Source organism: Sus scrofa, chromosome 17 (genome assembly GCF_000003025.6).
Source record: "Sus scrofa isolate TJ Tabasco breed Duroc chromosome 17, Sscrofa11.1, whole genome shotgun sequence".
Lineage (NCBI taxonomy): Eukaryota > Metazoa > Chordata > Mammalia > Artiodactyla > Suidae > Sus > Sus scrofa.
In genome coordinates, this window is record NC_010459.5 from 59,121,290 (window position 1) to 59,129,022 (window position 7,733).

General features: G+C 50.5%; 1 long non-coding RNA gene across 1 annotated transcript; it reads left to right on the plus strand.

Annotated features, from left to right (window-relative positions):
* On the plus strand, window positions 749–7,655 carry LOC106506736. The gene is made up of 3 exons (XR_001302258.2): window positions 749–1,232; window positions 5,401–5,487; window positions 7,387–7,655. It is a non-coding gene; the product is annotated as an uncharacterized LOC106506736 (long non-coding RNA).

The window sequence follows — 7,733 nt, forward strand, 5'->3', positions numbered from 1 at the left end:
TGAGCCACAAGGAATCCCTGATTTATGTTTGAAAAGATCACTCTTTACAGCTTTATGCATTAATGTTTGCTGCATAAGAAATTTTACCCCAAATGGGAATTCCCTCGTGGCTCTGGTTCAAGGGCTTTCATGAGGCTGCAGACAAGATGTCAAGGGGGGTTCACAGGCAGTGGGAGACCCACTTCCAAGTTCACTTTCTTGGCTGGCGTAGGAGGCTCAGCTTCTCACCACACCGTCCTCTCCCTGGGGCTGTCCTGCCGGTGGTGCCTCGGCGTCTGTCTTCCTCCAAAGCCTGGGATCCAGGTGACAGTGGCCAAGAGGGAAGCCACGGTGTCTTCTTATGACCTATGTGGAGACATCTCACCCCGCCCTGCTTATCCCATTCATTAGAACGGAATAGCTCCGTGCAGCCCACTCTCCAGAAGAGGCGAGATCGAGCTCCCTCTCAAAGAGAGGCGCGTTCCAAAGCTTTGTGATGACAAGCGCGTCACTTTGGAGAGGCAGAGAGGAAATGAGGGGCTGGAAACTGTACCCCCTCTAGATCATTACAGGCACTTAAAGTTTGTTCATGAGACTCTCCTGCTCAAAAACCTGCATCCGTTTCCCATTGCCTCCACCCTATGGCAAGAGGGTCAAACTCACCCTATGGCAAGAGGGTCAAACTCACCCTATGGCAAAAGAGGGTCAAACTCACCCTGTGGCAAAAGAGGGTCAAACTCACCCTATGGCAAGAGGGTCAAACTCACCCTATGGCAAGAGGGTCAAACTCACCCTATGGCAAGAGGGTCAAACTCTTCAGCGTGTCATTCAAGGCATTCTGTGATGTCACCTGCTCTCCAGCTTTCTCTCCTGCCGCCCTTGGCTCTCCCACCACCAACCAAACGGAGCCATTTCTCATTCCTCACGGCTGTCTTGGTCCTTCTCCTTCCAATGTCCTTTCCTCTAATTTCGACAGGCTCCCATCCTGCCTACCCGCCTCAGGATCCCTCGAAAGCCCTTTCTCCCCAAGGAACCATGCCTACCCGCTCGGTCAGAATTGAACTCTTCCTTTTCTGAGTTTCAAGAAGACTTGATCAGCACTTCTGTCACAGGAAATGCCATTTTCACTCTCGTGTTGAAACGACCTCTATGCATATGCCATCTCGCTCCTCGTGGGTTTTCGGTTTCTCTACGGCCTGGGTCATGGTCAGCTTTCTTCCTCCTCGGCATGTAACCTTGCATCTAGAAGTTCAGTAAGTATTTGTTCATTTTCCTTGCATTGTGGGACACAAATTACGACGACAACGAAAAATGGGAGGAGTTCTGTAATCTTTGGATTTTTTCTTCATGATAAAGTGATTTGAAAATTAAAAAAGAAAAGCGTAGAGGATGGTTGGACGATAGGCTGGAATAGAGCAAGGACAGAGGGGGACAGGTTACTTGAGGGTTTTGCAGCATCCAGGTGAGACCAGTGGAAATGAGGGCCAGGATGGCGGCAGTGGAGACGGGGAGAAGAGGAGAGACTTACCGTATTTTTTCTTTTTGCTTTTTAGGGCCGCACCCGTGGCATATGGAGGTTCCCAGGCTAGGGGTCGAATGGGAGCTACAGCTGCCAGCCACAGCCACACAGGATCCAAGCCATGTGTGTGACCTACGCCACAGCTCCCGGCAACGCCGCACCCTTAACCCATTGAGCAAGGCCAGGGATCGAACCTGCAACCTCATGGTTCCTGGTCAGATTCGTTTCCACTGAGCCACGACAGGAACCCCTGCTGTATGTTTTTAAAGTGGGACAGAGCTGGGATTTGCCTTTGGATTGCACGCGGGAGAAGGGACCAGAAGTTAAGGATGACTTGCAGGGGTTTGGTACGAGTAACTGCAGCTGGCGGCTCCTAGAGGGTAAGAAGGCAGGAACACCTGTTGGGATGCTTACAGAGATGTTCACATGCCCAAGGGGAAGCCTAATGTGAGGTCAAGGAGCAGGTAGTTTACAGATACCCAAGTCTGGAGACCAGAGAAGACACGAGGGCTGGAGGGATCCATGGGAGAGTTCTCATCAGCCCGGAGATGGCCCGAAGGTGGAGGAGAGGAGTTGCCTGGTGGCTCAGCAGATTAAGGATCGGGCTGCGGCACGGGTTCCATCCCTGGGCTGGGAGCTTTCTTGTCCTGCAGGTGTGGCCAACAATAGACAGAGAGAGGGAAAGAGAGAAAGAAAGAGGAGGAAAGATGAGGATGGAAGAGACCCCCTGGGGAAAGGCTGGAGAAGGGAAGAGTCCCCGCCGGAGTCCCGAGGCTCTGCAGTGTCTGGAGGATGAAGGACAACAGGAGGAAACGTCTGAGATGAATCAGCCGAAGAGGCAGGAGCAAACGCGGGAAGCGCGGTGGGGCTGCCAAGGCAGAGGAGGGACAGCCCTTCAAGAAGGCAGAGTCGCCCGGGCCAATAAAACTGCCAGGAGGTCAAACCGCATGAAGACACAAAAGTGTTCTCTGGATGTGAAACAAAGGTTGGTGCGGTTCAGGGGCCCGAAGGAGACAGACGAGAGAGAGAAGTGGGTCGAAGGAGGAATGGATGAAGAATTTCAATATCGGGGGGCTTATTACACACTCACCAGCTAAGAGCCTTGACACGCCATCTGTCCAAACTCCGCCATCTACTCACTCCGTCCCCAGACGTGCCTCAGTCTCCGATACCATCGGTTTCCCCTGGACGTTCCATCCACAGCACCCCGACATCCAGCCTCCACTTTGCCACCTCCAGATCCTGTCTCTGTGGCAACCAGAACGCCCTGGGAAGACCCTACTTCTGGCCATGTCACTCCTGTGTTTAGAGGCGTTCCACGGCTACCCATTACCCTGGGGGAGAAGCGCAAACCGCGTCACGTCTCCAGGCCAGCTGGCTCCCATCTACCCGTCTCTCTCTCCTTTCTTCTCTGCTCTCCAGTCATTTTCTTGCACTGTTGTCTCTTATTTTCTGTAGTGTGCCCTATTCTCTTTGTCCTCTGGGTTCAAGTCTGAAGACTCAGATTAAACATCACTTTCCTAGAAAGGCTTCCCTTGACCCCTCTTTGACGTCAAGCCTCCTCCTCTGCACTTTCCCATCATAATAGACTGGCGTTTCTTTTTCCTGCCATTAGCACTGGATAGACTATGTCCAGGGTTGCTGCTCTGTCACAGCACATGACACCGAGTAGGCACGCAGGGTCTTTTTTCTTCTTCTTTTTTTGCTTTTTAGGGCAGCACCTGCAGCATATGGAGGTTCCCAGGCTAGGGGTCCCCTTGGTGCTACAGCTGCTGGCCTCCACCACAGCCACAGCCATGCAGGATCCAAGCCGTGTCTGCGACCTCCACCACAGCTGACAGCAACGCCAGGTCCTTAACCCCCTGATCGAGGCCAGGGATCGAACCCGCATCCTCATGGATACTAGTCGGGTTCTTTACTGCTGAAGCACAATGGGAACTCTGAGTATATAGTTCTTAAATGGATGAAATGAAACCAACTTCTCTTTTCCAAGGAAATGCTGCCCCAGACTTTTATGGAAATAGGAAGCTATCTTAAACGATTTTAGAGCACTTACTTTAAGTAATACAAGCTAACCTGGACATCTGCCATGAGGCTTTTCAAAAACAACAGGTCCACAAAATCTCTGGAGGAAAGACCTACAGACCCAATTCAAAATCACAGATACCTACAGACAGAACGTAGTGCTTCCTTAGGGGTTGTTTATTCATCCATTTAATAATAAGTAACCTTTTGGTTGAGAGAGAGGTCGGTTAAATAATCCCTGATTTCCGTAAAAGCAATTAGTTATACATATATTAATTTTCCGGCTTTCGATTCAGGCACTATTCAAAAAAAAAAAAAAATCCGAGAAAAGTAGAGGGATATTCACCGCCATCCATTCTCTGCCACATTTTCAAAACGCAAATGAAAATGAACCCTGGCACAAGGCAGCAGCAGGGGCGCTCATTAACTTAATACACTTTAATCTTGTGAACAGAAGCAGGAGCCTAGTCGCTGAATCTGGGCGGACTCCCACCTGCATGCAGGGCATCGCCGCTGCCCCCCGGGTGTTCTGACGTCACCTCCGATCAGCATGGGCCCAGCCAAACTCCTGAGCCAACTCATTAGGGTCCCTTGCAGAAACGGGCCCCCCTCCTGTGCTTCCTGTCTCTCTGGAGACCCATCCCTGACACACGGGCTGCAAGGCTCAGCAACATCTTCTCAGGCCGGCTCCTTGCCCCCCACCCCCCACCCCAAGCTGCTGCATCCTCAAGACTTAACCTTCATCTCGAAGCAGCTCCCGGCCCCTTCTCTACCCCTGTGAGGCCTCCCTGAGGCTTCCTAGCTTTTGCCTTCCCACCTCCAGCATCCCGCGCCTGTAAGGCCTCCCGCCTGTAAGGCCTCCTGCCTGTAAGGCTGTGGGGAACCGCTTCCAAAACCCAGGTATGATCGGTAGCACCCTTAAAGCGAACCAAAACTCCCCCAAGCGTTTCATCCTCATCAGAAGAGCTAGAATTTACCGAGCACCCGCTGTGTGCACCCCTCACTCAGTGCACTTGCACATATCAGCGCGTTGAATTCCATCAAACAGTCCTCAGCAAAAATCCTTACTCCCCACCAAGCCCTCGCCCCGCAAGCCTGGCCCACTTCATCCAGGCCTCTCCCTGGCCCGCGAGGTGCCAGTCTCAGCTGCCTTTGGGGTCCCAGGACACACGGCCAGCCTTTGTCCTGGCGGCTCTGCTCTGAAGAGTTCTCTCCGTGGTCCAGATGCTTCAATCCTTTCGCCCTATGACCCTCAGCTCAAATATAGGTTTCTTAGAGAGGCCTTCTCCGGAGTGCCTGTCGGTGGCTCAGCTGAAACGAATCTGACTAGCATCCATGAGAACAAGGTTTGATCCATGGGCTCACTCGGTGGGTTAAGGATCCGTCGTTGCCGTGAGCTGGGTGTAGGTTGCAGACATGGCTCAGATCCCACGTTGCTGTGGCCGTGGTGTAGGCCAGCGGCTACAGCCCCCATTAGACCCCTAGCTTCCGACTAGAACCTCCATATGCTGCAGGCTCGGCCCTAAAATGACCAAAAAAAAAAAAAAAAAAAAAAAAGGAAAAAGAAAAGAGAGAAGCTGTCTCTGATGGCCCAAAGTCGGTCTCTCCTATTGTCACCGAACACCAGCACTTGTCACCCTCTGTCACTATTTTATTTGTCTGTTCCCCCAGGAGAATACGGGCTCCCACAGGGTGAGGGCCGTGTCTACTGGGTTCACCCAGGGGCTCCACGTGCAGCCTAGCGTTGGCACTCAGGGGTCATGCCATCAGCCGTGGTGGAGGAGGAAAGAAAGGAGGCGTGGGAGCTCAGTGCTGGTGGGCTCTGTAAGTGGTTGCTGTGACCGATATTCCAGAGCTCTCGTTTCTTCCACTTTCAGACCTGCGTCTTACTCTTCAAAGCAGCTGGACCTGGTGGTGGTAACAGCCCCTCTCAGACCTTCCCACAATGATCCTCAGGTTTTCAGGTTTGAATTCAGGTGTACTTGCTTTACAGTGTTGGTTTCAGGGATGCAGCAAAGCGCCTCAGTTACGTATAGTGCATATATCACATGTATGTATATAGATATACCTTCTTTTTGAGATTCTTTTCCATTATAGGTTCTTACAAGATACTGAATACAGTTCCCTGTGCTATAAGTAGGTCCTTGTTGTTTATGTATTTCGGCTATAGTAGGTGTGTATCTGTTCATCCAAACTCCTAATTTATCCCTCCCCCACTTCCCCTTTGGTAACTGTAAGTTTGTTTCTTTTTCTTTCTTTCTTTCTTTTTTTTTTTTTTTTTTTGCCTTTTCTAGGGCCACTTCTTGCGGCATATGGAGGTTCCCAGGCTAGGGGTCTAATCGGAGCCCTAGCCACCAGCCTATGGCAGACCCACAGCAGCGTGGAATCCAAACCGCGTCTGCAACCCACACCACAGCTCATGGCAACGCCAGATTCCCTAACCCACTGAGCAAGGGCAGGGACAGAACCTGCAACCTCATGGTTCCTAGTCGGATTTGCTAACCACTGCGCCACGACGGGAACTCCTATACGTTTGTTTTCCGTGTCTGTGAGTCTGTTTCTGTTTCATAAGTAAGTTCACTTGGATCGTTTTTTAGATTCCACATATAAGTAATATCATATGATATTTGTCTTTCTGTCTGGTTTAGTTCACTTACGGAGATAATCTCTAGGTCCATACATGTTGCTGCAAATGGAAGTATTTCATTCTTTTTTATGGCTGAGTACTTTTCTGTTGTACATGTGTACCGTATCTGGTGATGGACATTTAGGTCGTGTCCATGACTTGGCTGTTGTAAACAGCGCTGCTTTGAACACTGAGGTGCATGTGTCTTTCAAATTAGAGTTCGTATTTTCTGGATATGTGCCCAGCACTGGGATCGCTGGATCGTATGGTAGTTCTATTTTTAGTTTTTAAGGACCCTCCGTACTGCTTTCCACAGCGGCCGCACCGGTTTATGTTCAGACCAACAGCATAGGGAGATTTCCTTTCCTCCACACCTTCTCCAGCATTTATTATTTGTACTTTTTTTTTTTTTTTTTTTTTTTTGGTCTTTTTGCTATTTCTTCGCTCCCGCGGCATATGGAGGTTCCCAGGCTAGGGGTTGAATCGGAGCTGTAGCCACCGGCCTACACCAGCCTACGCCAGAGCCACAGCAGCACAGGATCCGAGCCAAGTCTGCAACCTACACCACAGCTCACGGCAACGCCGGATCGTTAACCCACTGAGCAAGGGCAGGGACTGATCCCACAACCTCATGGTTCCTAGTCGGATTCGTTAACCACTGCGCCACGACGGGAACTCCTATTTGTACATTTTTTGAGGAGAGCCATTCTGACCAGTGTGAAGTGACACCTCATTGTCGCTTTGACTTGCATTTCTCTAATAATGAGCAATGTTGAGCATCTTTTCATGTGCCTGTTGGCCATCTATTTGCCTTCTTTGGAGAAATGTCTGTCTAGGCCTTCTGCCCATTTTTTGATTGGGTTGTTTGGTTTTTTTGATAGTGAGCTATATGAGTATTTGTATATTTCATTTTATTTTGTCTTTTGTCTTTTTTTTTTTTTTTAGGGCCACACCCGTAGCATATAGAACTCCGTATTTATATATTTTGGAAATTAATAGGCTATCATTTTTTGACTGCCTGTAAAAGCATCATATCAGTTACCCTTAGCAACTACTTCCATGGTAAGGCCCCCTTTTCCAGGGCCACACTATGACATTTGCCTTTGAGGGCCCTTCTTCTGTAAAGAAATATTAAAAATTTTTATTTTACACTGTGCTAGTTCTTTATACAAATTATACTTGTACAAATATAATCCAGCCTGGATTCATTATTATCTTATTTATTTTCTCATTTTAGAAGAACTGAAATATTTTCATGGCCCTAAACCCTGTGCCTGATACGGAGGCCAAGTCTGGGGCCCAGGTGTCAGAAGAGGAAACGGATGGTCAGAGAACGAGCTCTCAGTGGAGAAGGGACGGGGCTGGGACCCGAGCCCGGGCCAAGTGTGAAAGTAGTTCGAGACGTCTTCCCGTCTGCCCGGAGCCCAGAGCCCGCGGCTCCAGCCAGGTTGTGCTCCCGGATCAATTCCGGCCGCCCTCTGCGCCCCGCCCCTCCGTCCAGGCCCCGCCCCTCCGTCCAGGCCCCGCCCCTTAGCCCTGGCCCGGCTCTTCCCGCCCGGGCCGAGGCGCGCGTCCGCGGTGGGG